Consider the following 10,311-nt stretch of genomic DNA (forward strand, 5'->3'; position numbering starts at 1 on the left):
TCATACTGGAGCTTGAACTCAGGGCCTCACTCAAGGCTTTTTCACTCTGCCACTTGAGCCACAGATCCACTTCCAGCTTTTTGCTAGTTAACAGATGATAAGAGTCTCACTGACTATTATGCCCCTGCTGGCTTCAATTTATAATCCTCAGATCCTGGTCTCCCAGTAGCTAAGAATGCAGGCTTAGCACCACTGCCTGTCTTTAAAAGCCCTTATTTTCAATGACCATTTTCTTCAACTAAAGATGAAGTTTGGGTAAGCAAACTGGAGATGGATGGCATGGAATGGACCATGTTCCTCATCATTCCAAGAATCAGATTAATGTCCTTTGGATGGATGTGCTCCGCAGTTGACCTCATTTGCATAATTTATCACCAGTACTGACTGTGTTATCACAGTGAGTGGGTCACTTGAAGGAGTCTCTTCCTCCATGGTGACGAAAGGCAAGGAGGTCTTGATGAATGATGACTAGCCAGCTGTTTTTGGGGGTTGCTGAGGGAATTGTGCTTGTCCAGGGACGTCCCATGTAGGTCCCTCTCTCTCTCTCTTTGGATTGGATTGCTCACAGGACCTCTGATTAGAGATCAACCCATTTATGGTCTTACTTAGCCAATATTGTCATCTAAACTTCAGAGAAGACCTAGAATTTCAGGAAAGGGTTAACCTTTTTTTTTTTTTTTTTTTGTCTGTCATGGGGCTTGAACACTGGTCCTGGGTGCTGTCCCTCAGCTCTTCAGCTCAAGGTTAGCGCTTTACAACTTGAGCCACATCGCCACTTCTGGTTTTCTGAGTCATTTATTGGAGTTCAGAGTCTCATGGAGTTTCTTGCCTGGGCTGGCTTTGAACCACAATCCGCAGATCTCAGCCTCCTGAGTAGCTACGATTACAGCGGGGAGCCACTAACCCCAGCTGGGTTAACCTTTTAAAGGATACTTTTTTAAGGTTGAGAAAGAGATGCACTCAGGGCACAGGATGAGATGGTATCTGTTGAGAACATCTAGTTCTTCACAGGAGGGTGATCAGTGTCTATTAGCACTGTTCCTGACCTGGGGCAGGAAGGACTTGGTGATTGGACTGAGTCAGGGAGCAGGTGTACAAGAAGACAAGCACATAACACATGGATTTCAGATATTTTGGGGGCAGCAGCGATGTGTTCATTGACTTATTTATCTGCTGATCTTGGAAAGCCTCTATTGGCTCTTTATATTCCTAGAACAGAAAAAATGTGGAGAATATGGAAAGAAAAGTAGAGACATAGCCTCAATCCCAGAGGGTATCTGGAGTCACCTAGAGCAAACAGAAGCCAGACCCATGGTGCAGATCTCTGCTTCCAACAGCACTGATGTCTAGGCTCGCCTGTCCTGGATGCAAGCTGTCAAGGTCAGCCCAGGGTCACTTGCAGGGACTTATGGCTATGGGCTCAAAGGCTCTGAGGTCACAAATGATGTAACTCTACCTTCTTTGTCCATTGAAGTCTGACTTCACCCAAATGCTCTGCTCTATTTAACTGAGCATCTTCAAGTTCCATCCTCCTCATGGTGAGAGGGGCCTGCTGGGTCTGCCCACATGCGGGAGTCTCTTGTGTCTACAGATGGAGGCTGAGTGTTCTCTGTCTATTCCCTGTGCTGACCATCTTCCTCTGTTTTTAGGGAGGACATTGTTTAAAAGTTTCTATTGTTGTAATAAGGTGGTGTAGAGAGGGTTACGGTTGCATAAGTCATGGAAAGAGTGCATTTATTTTAGGACAGAGTCACCCCTTCCCTCGCTCTCTCCTGTCCCCACTCACAAGTTGTATGGTTCATTTTCAACACAGTGTCTAGTGAGTGTCACACTGCTGCATTTGTTCACCCTTTTTCTCTCCATTTCTGTGCCTTGCCTTACTCTCTCAAAGACAGGTATGCAAACACACAAGACAAAAAGAAAAGAAAACAAAATGGCAATGAAGAAAAAAAATCATTTCCATTTCCTGCAGTTCTTTTCTATAGATATTGTCTTGTATGATCAGAGACATATAGTCCTTGCACCTTTGTGCTCCTCCCTTAAGATTTCTTCCTTTGGTCTCAGTGTTTGTGAATGTCTAGAATCCTGTATAATTTACCCTGCCCCTGTGTATTTTAGATCTAGCTTTTGTATGTGAGAGAAAGCATGCAAATATGAGCCATTTTTCTTTTTGAGCTCAGCTCACCTCACCTAACATGATTTGTTCATCCATTTCACTGCAAAGGACATCAAAATATTCTTTTTTGGCTGTGAAAAATTCCATTGTGTTTAGGTACTACATTTTTTTGATCCACTCATCTATAGGAAATAATTTTCATCTCTTTGTATGTTTTACCCTTACCTGGGTCAGAAAGATCAGCAATGGGAAAGCTGCTCATCAGACTTTGGTCTTTAGGTTCCCGATTGTTAGAATCCTAAAGTAACAAAGACTGGGCAGGAGGGAGGAGGAGGAATGGGTAGGAGAGGAGGAACTTAGTATTGATGTGAGAGATTGGCTTACACAGGTGTCTGCAGCTTTCTCTCCTTTCCCTACTGGTCAGTGTTCTTGGCTGATGCATTTTATATGGACTGAGGGCTCAACGAAGCAGTCAATACTCCATACCAGTTTGCTCAAGTGTTCTTTGGCCTCTAACAGGTCCTCTACAAGAGTCAGCCCAAGCAGGATGGGAAAAGTACCGAGGCTGGGTCTCTTTCTGCTCTGCGTAGGAATTGGTAAATCCTCTGGCCACAGATGATGGTCAATCTTTTCAACTTATATATATTTTAATTGGTTTATTTTTAACTTGAATATTAGTTGCACAAAGGGGTATCATTTTGGTATTTCTCAAAATGCAAATGAAATGCCCCAATTAAAGTGTTCTCATTTCCCCTTGTTACCCTTTCTCTTCTTAAAACAATTTACTAAGTTTCATTTCTCTGTTGTTTTTGTTTTTAATTTTTTTGTTGGTCGTGGGGTTTGAACTCTGGGCCTGGGTGCTATCCCTCAGCTCTTCAGCTCAAGGCAAGCGCTCTACCACTTGAACCACAGTGCCATCTCCAATTTTCTGAGTGGTTTATTGGAGATAAGAGTCTCATGGAGTTTCCTGCCTGGGCTGGCTTTGAATCGAGAGCCTCGGATCTCAGCCTCCTAAGTAGCTAGGATTACAGGCATGAGCCACCGATGCCTGGCTCATTTCTGTTTTCATACAGGTGTATAATGTATTTCAACCCATACCCTCTCCTTTCCCTTTGCCCCTCCTGCTGTATCCACCCCCAGAAGAACCTCTTTTACATTTGCACCTGAGAAAATACATGTGATATTTGCCATTTCAGCCTAGCTTCTTTTACTCAACATGATAAGTAACATCGACATGGAGTTAGACAGGCCTTAACTTTATTTAGAAACTGTGTGGGAGGCCCTCTTTGTCTCTATCTCTTTCTCTCTCTGTCTCTGTCTCTTATCTTTCTCTCTCTACCCTCTCTCTACCCTCTTTTAAATGAAGACTTCATTCCTAGTTATCTTGCTATGTTCATCCTAATCTTTGGGTCCTTCTTGACCTCTGCTGGGAACAAGTTCTGACTTCTCAACTTCATGTCCTTTCTTGACTGTGGCTCGTCTGTGAGTGAGTGAAGATGAGGTATTCTTGGCTAGCCTAACTATCTTCTAGGAATACACCGCTCTCACCTCTGCCTGGGCTCTGCTACCAATACTGTCCTCTGCAATTACGATGCTTGCTGTTCACTGCAGTGAGCAATCAATGTTAGGACAGAAGTCACGGTTTCAGGTTGCTTTATGTCAGTGTCTAGTCTTGTCACATGGAGGAAATTAAGATGACCGATTTCCTTCTCCTTAATCTATGGTTCTAGTCCTACCCATGCATATATTAAGGCCCCATGGTTAAACCTTTCTCTGCTCCCCAGACAGGTTGGGGGATCTCTGCTATTCTTGGAGTATTGCAGTGCTTATTTCCTTGTCTTCTTCACAGTTGTTCTTCCTGAAGCCTCAACTCTCCAGTGTAGGAGATGTAGTCAATACCTTCATGGAGTTTGTGCTGAGGAGGCCACAACATGCATTGCTGAACGTGGCCAAGTCTGTAGGAGTCACATCATGTCTTCTCCAAGTAACTGTAAGTGCCTTAAGCAAGCATTCCTAGTGAAGGATTAAATGCATTTCCCCCCTTTCCTTCAGGGAACAAAGCATCTCCTAAGCCATCCTGTTTGAATGCAAGGAGTCTATGGAGAATGAGCCTGGGTAGAGGGTTGTACTGATTGAGAACCCTAAGAATAGAGAAGGATTCAGTGACCTAAGATCCTTCTCTACAGTTTTCTTTTTATAACATAACAATATGCTGAGAACCCCCCTCTACATTTATGAGGGCTTAGAGTCTAAAGGATCCTAAATAGAGGGTCTCTAAAGGTCCCATTTTTCACAGTCCATCCTGTTGTTTGTTCCGCTTGTGTAATGCTGATCAAAGTCGGTTTCAGCCTTTCTTAGACCCTCCTTCATATCCATGCTCATCTCTCCAGTCTTCCCATTGTCTCCCTGCCAGTCCATCTCATTACTTCCATCATAGTCTTCTAACTTCCTGTCATTTCCTTAACGCTCTCTTGGTCAATGTGAATGGGGGATTCTGTTGATCAAAACTCTAGTCAGGTCCTAATATAGTCCAAAGCCCAGCAGATTTCCAGCAAGTGATATGTGACTAACTGATTGGAAAGGGAGGGCCCTGTGGACTTTCCACCTCTGGATCTACACACCTCACTCGGACTGTGTAATCCCCTAGCTTTAGATCATCCTGGGTGAAGAAACTATGCTCTCCTTCCCAGGATGTGTTGACAGAGCTAAACTGAAGTTTGTAGTGTGCTATAGAAATCTGTCTGTTAAAATATCCTGGAATTACCCTAGAGTGAATGTTCTTCTTCTTCTTCTTCTTCTTCTTCTCCTCCTCCTCCTCCTCCTCCTCCTCCTCCTCCTCCTCCTCCTCCTCCTCCTCCTCCTCCTCCTCCTCCTCCTCCCCCTCCTCCTCCTCCTCCTTCTTCTTCTTCTGCTGCTGCTGCTGCTGCTGCTTCTGCTTCTTTTTCTGCTTCTCCTCCTCCTCCTAATCCTCCTAGACCTCCTCTTCCTTCCTTTTTCTTTTTCTTCTTCTCCTTCTCTTTCTCTTTCTCCTCCTCCCCTCCTCCACCTTCTTTCCTCTCCTCCTTCTTCCCCCTCCTCCTCTTTTTATCCATTTCCCCCACCTCCCTCTATTTCCCTCTCCATCTCTCTCCCCTTCTTCTTTTCCTCCCTTCCTCTCACCTTCCCCTATCTGTGCCTTTACTCGACCTTGAACTCAGTATATCGAGCTCCTGTTCAGTTTTTTCATTCAAGGCCAATGCTATATCATTCAAGCTACACCTCCAGCTTTTTGCTGGTTAATTGAAGCTAACAATCTTAAAGATTTGTCTGTCCAGGTTACCTTTGAACTGGGATCCTCAGATCTCAACCTCTTAAGTGGCTAGGATTCCAGGCATGAGTCACTGGCACCCAGTACCCTAGAATGGTTTTTGGGTTTAGTTGTTTTCCTCTCAAGCAATATAATTTGTATCTCTTTTTCTATCTTTCACAGGGTCTTACCCAGATTTGGGATACAGTGACTGTACCAAGAATTGTAAACCTGTTTATACAGCATGGAATGATACTGCAATACTGCTCTTCTGCTGTGTTTCCCATGATTTTTGCAATGAGCCCTCTGAGATACTTAATAATTATAAAGCCTCCATAAAGAACACTTAATACCCTTAGTTAATCCCTGGTTTTCTGGCTGGTTTCAATTTCATTCTGGAGAAGATAATTTTTTTTTTAGTACCAGTACTGGGGAGTTAAACTCAGGCTCTTCACGCTCTCACTTGGCTTTTTTTACTCAGGGCTGGTGATCTAGCAGTTGAGTCACACCCTTACTTCTGGGACAAGATTGTTTTCCAAGCAACTGAACTCCTGGAGTCATGGTACCTGATTCAGAAACTTTGTCTTAGGCCACAATCAATGCCCACACAGCCCATGGTCTCCTACATATGGTTTTTCCTCAATAAACATGAACTTGGGTGGCTTCTGTTTTCAATCAGTACTTTCATGACTTACAAGGAAGGCTGTGGCATGCCCGTGTTCACTAGTGTATCACCATAATCTGTGAAACTGGAGAATGATTATATCCAAAAGAAGGATGACATACTTTCCATGGTAAGTACTATGGCACCACATCATAGCAAATAACCACCAATCCATTGAATGGCAAGAGTAACGTTAGAATGTAAATCAGATAGAAATGCCAATGCAAGGGAAGAAGATGCGACTGCACAGACTGCTTGAGATCAGTCTCCAAAGAGCATGTTCTTATGTCTCAACTTCCTAATCGCTAACAACTTCCGTTACAATACATGGACATTTCTGAAGTGTTGTGTGTCTAGTGTGAACTAGGATCTGTATCTAATTATCACCTATTTTTCCCAGATGGTTATTAGGGAAGTGGTCAGTGGACAGCTGTATTTGCTCAGAATGGGGAATGGTCCAAAGGCATGCCCTGAATGCAGGGTTCCCCGAGATGTGAAGACTTTCATTTGTTCATGATTCACCATTGTGTGACAATTCATGTGTCATTATTGTACTCACTTTGACAATTGATTTCACAGCCCTAAGAGCAGAGCCCTTGTGAGTCCCAGTCATTACTTCCAGAGCATTCCTTAGGTCTTCTATCCTAAATCCCTGTGAGACCCAAGGGAGGCTGCCTCTCTGAAAGCCAGAGACGGGCAGCAACCACAGGTGAGTAGATTAGCTGATATCTGCCTCACACAGTTGTGTCTAGGGGAGTGGAACAAGCCTGAAGAAAAGGATCTGGGCTTCAAGAGAGGTCTTGTATGTATGCACTATCTCATCTTTTGAGTAATGTACTTTGAAGTGAGGCTTTGTATTTTCAGTATATTTCAATAATGGAACATCATCACTACTATTCTGCAGAGAAATCATCAGGGCTGAAAGAATTACAAAGGATTGGGCTCAATGCCTGACACTTGTGTCTATAATCCTTAGTTATTCAAGCCACTGAGATTTTAGGATTGTGTCTTGAAGCCAGCCCAGGCAGGAAAGTCTGTGAGACTCTGATCTCCTATTAACAAGTAGAGCTTTGGGACAAGTGATAGAGCCCCAGCCTTGAGCAAAACCAAAACCCAAACCAAAACCCACCAACTAAGGGACAATACTCAAGGTCATGAGTTCAAGAGCCTAGTACCAGCACAACAATGAAACATATGGATTTGTTAAAAAATATGTCCTTACCATATGGAATAGACTATTGTCAGCCTCACAGAAGATGGGAATGATACTGAAAATAAAGCCTGTTTTTAGAGATGAATAATTTTAAGGAAAAAGGGAAACACTATTTTCATCTTATTATTTCAATCCAAACTTCATGTTTGCCTAAGAGGTCCATGTGACAGTAAGATATGAGGAGTAAGTTCTGGTTCTGTAGTCACAGTGCATGAGTGCTTCACTACAACAGTTTATGAAGATCTAGGAGCACAGTGGTGGGGAGGTTTGTTGTGGGTCAATGTGAGCTGTTCTCCAAGAAGGCTCCTAAGTTGAAGGCTTGGTCCCCCAGCAGGTGGTGCCATTGGGAGGTAATTGGATCATGAAGTCTAAATGGATCAATGGGTTCATCCATGACTAAGTTCACAGGTGATTGTTCTAGGTGGAGGTGGGGCCTATTTGGATGAAGTAGGTCAGTGGGCTGCAACCTTGAAGTGTCTATCTTGTCCCTAGACCTTTCCTGTCTTCCTTCACACATGGCGAAAAGTGAACAGCTTTGCTCCCCCATTCAGCAATGCTGTTCTAGCCTCAGCGATGGAACCACCTGTCCACCATTAACAAGCATTCCTTAAGCCTCTAAAACTATGAGCCAAGATCATATTCCTCCTTTTAAAAGGTTTCTCTTAGCCAGAACAAACACCAGGTCACAACTCAAAACAAATGCTAAAGAGAAGGAGAAGCTATTTGCCTGATTTTACTAGTGGTTGTTCTGTTCTGTGTGTTGAAATATACTGGACTACTTTAGTGTGGGTGATTAGTTCAGAATTGCTATTATCAAGAAAAAAAAAAACAAGAGCAAATGCTGGTGAGGATGTGTGACATAAAGAAGAAACTTTATGCTCTGCTGGTAAGAATATAAATTTGTCTAGCCACTATGGAAAGCCTTATGGAAGTTCTTCAAAAAAAAAAAATTGAAAGTAAGCCAGGCACCAGTGGCTCACGTCTGTCATCCTAGCTACTCAGAAGGCTGAGATCTGAGGTTCACAGTTCAAAACCAACCAGGGCAAGAAAAGCTGTGAAACTATTATCTCCAATAAGCCACCAGAAAAACTGGAAGTGGTGCTGTGGCTCAAGTGGTAGAGCGCCTTGAGCTGAAAAGCAGAGGGACAGCCTTCAGGCCTAGAGTTCAAGCCCCATGACTGACAAAAAAAAAAGGAAAATAGCCAGGTGCTGGTGGCTCACACCTGTAATCTTAGCTATGTAGGAGGCTGAGATCTTAGGATTGGCGTTCAAAGCCAGTCAAGGGCAGGGAAGTCTATGAGAATCTTATTTCCCATAAATGACTCAGAGAAAGCCACAAGAGGCACTGTGGCTCAAGTTGTAGAGCACTATCCTTGAGCACAGAGAGGCTCACAGACAGCACCAAGGCCCTGAATTTAAAAAAAATAGAAAAGAAAATGAAACTAGAGCTACAAGGTGGCCCAGTGTATCACTTCTGAGTATATACCTCTAGGAATCAAAGTTGCTTACCATGGAGAGACCGGATACTTGCTGACAGTATCCTTAGTCACAAAATGCCTATTGGGATATGCTCATACACACATATACATGTACACTTATATATGTCTATATGTATGTACATGTGTAGATATATGCATGTATAAATATGTTTCCCCCTGGAAAAGAAAACGTGATACATACATATTTAAATATACATCATATGCATAGGTGTGTGTTTATCAAATTCTCTTTCTTAAAAACATTTTTTTTGCTAGTCCTGTGGCTTAAACTCAGGACCTAGGCACTGTTCCTGAGCTTTTGCTCAAGGCTAACACACTACCACTTGAGCCACAGCTCCACTGCTGGCTTTTTCTGTGTATGTGGTACTGAGGAATGGAACCCAGGGCTTCACGCATGCTAGGCAAGCACTCTACCACTGAGCCACATGCCCAGCCATCTATCCATTCCTATCTCTGTGAAAGTCCTTCACACAACATTTTCTAGCGGAAATATTCTAAACCACTGTTGTGGGAATTCCCCCCAACCTACTCCTTTGTGAGGATCAGCAAGACAAGAAGTCCTGCTGGTGTTAACTTCATGTCTGTGTCCTCCTCCTCTCCATTGGGAGGGGGGGCAAGGCATCAAAGGGGGTTGGGCAGTGGGCGGCTTGGGGGGGCCAGTCACCAGATACAGGGAGGAAGGGCATCCCAAGGAGGAGACATGCTGCAAAAGACACAGGGCAAGAGAGGTGCCTCCTCAGGCCTGAGGAGAGCCTGAGCTGGCAGAGAGGCCCGAGGAGAGGCCGGAGGAGACCCAGGTGGGCCGAGAGACCCGCGTAGAGTGGTGAGGCCTGCAGAAAAGCAGAAAGGCCTGTAAAGAGTGATGAGGCCTGGGAGAGCCGAGAGGCCTGCACAGAAGCCCCTGAAGAGCAGAGAGGCTTGTGAAGAGTAGAGAGGCCTGTGGAGAGCTTAGAGGCCTACACAGAGGTCTGCAAAGAGCAGAGAGGACTGCAGAGAACAGAGAGGACTGTGGGAAGGAGGAAGAAGAAAATACAATTGCCCCCTTGGAAGTTGCAGCTGCTCCTAGTTCTGAGGTAACCCAGGACTGGGTTGCAGACCAACTAACAAAACTCCTTTGTCACCTTTAACTGTGCCTCTGTGTGTTTTCTTACTCCTAGGTCATTTCACCATCACCCAGGGAGGATTTATGACTGAAACCTTATTTGAAGGATCTTCCAGCTTGTGGTTGGCTTAAGAAAACCAGGCAAAATGAAATCAGATCATTGACTTCCACACAGACTTGGATCACAACCTGGTGAGATCAATCTCCCTTCAGAGCCAGGTCCTCTCCGCAGAGGATCTTCCTTTGCACATGCACCTGAGGTCTTCGGAGTCAAAAGGCTGCTGTGCAAAGGCTTCTCAATTCCGTTACTGAGAACAGTGCTGGCATGAAGAGAGCTTATGAGAGTTACACAAATCCAATAGAATCTAAAATCTGCAGTGACCCTACTTCAATGCATTGGCTACAGCTCAGGATATTGTGTCTCTCTTTAT

The 10,311-nt window shown here is 44.1% G+C and overlaps 1 long non-coding RNA gene across 1 annotated transcript; it reads left to right on the forward strand.

Annotated features, from left to right (window-relative positions):
- The first annotated feature begins 2,562 nt into the window (after nucleotides 1-2,562).
- Nucleotides 2,563-9,950, forward strand: LOC138838861 (uncharacterized). Its single transcript, XR_011375772.1, has 4 exons — nucleotides 2,563-2,712; nucleotides 3,966-4,106; nucleotides 5,586-6,196; nucleotides 9,936-9,950. It is a non-coding gene; the product is annotated as an uncharacterized lncRNA (long non-coding RNA).
- Nucleotides 9,951-10,311: the final 361 nt, after the last annotated feature.

This window comes from Dipodomys merriami, unplaced genomic scaffold (assembly GCF_024711535.1).
Source record: "Dipodomys merriami isolate MVZ:Mamm:240054 unplaced genomic scaffold, mDipMer1.0.p SCAF_29, whole genome shotgun sequence".
In the NCBI taxonomy this organism is placed as follows: domain Eukaryota; kingdom Metazoa; phylum Chordata; class Mammalia; order Rodentia; family Heteromyidae; genus Dipodomys; species Dipodomys merriami.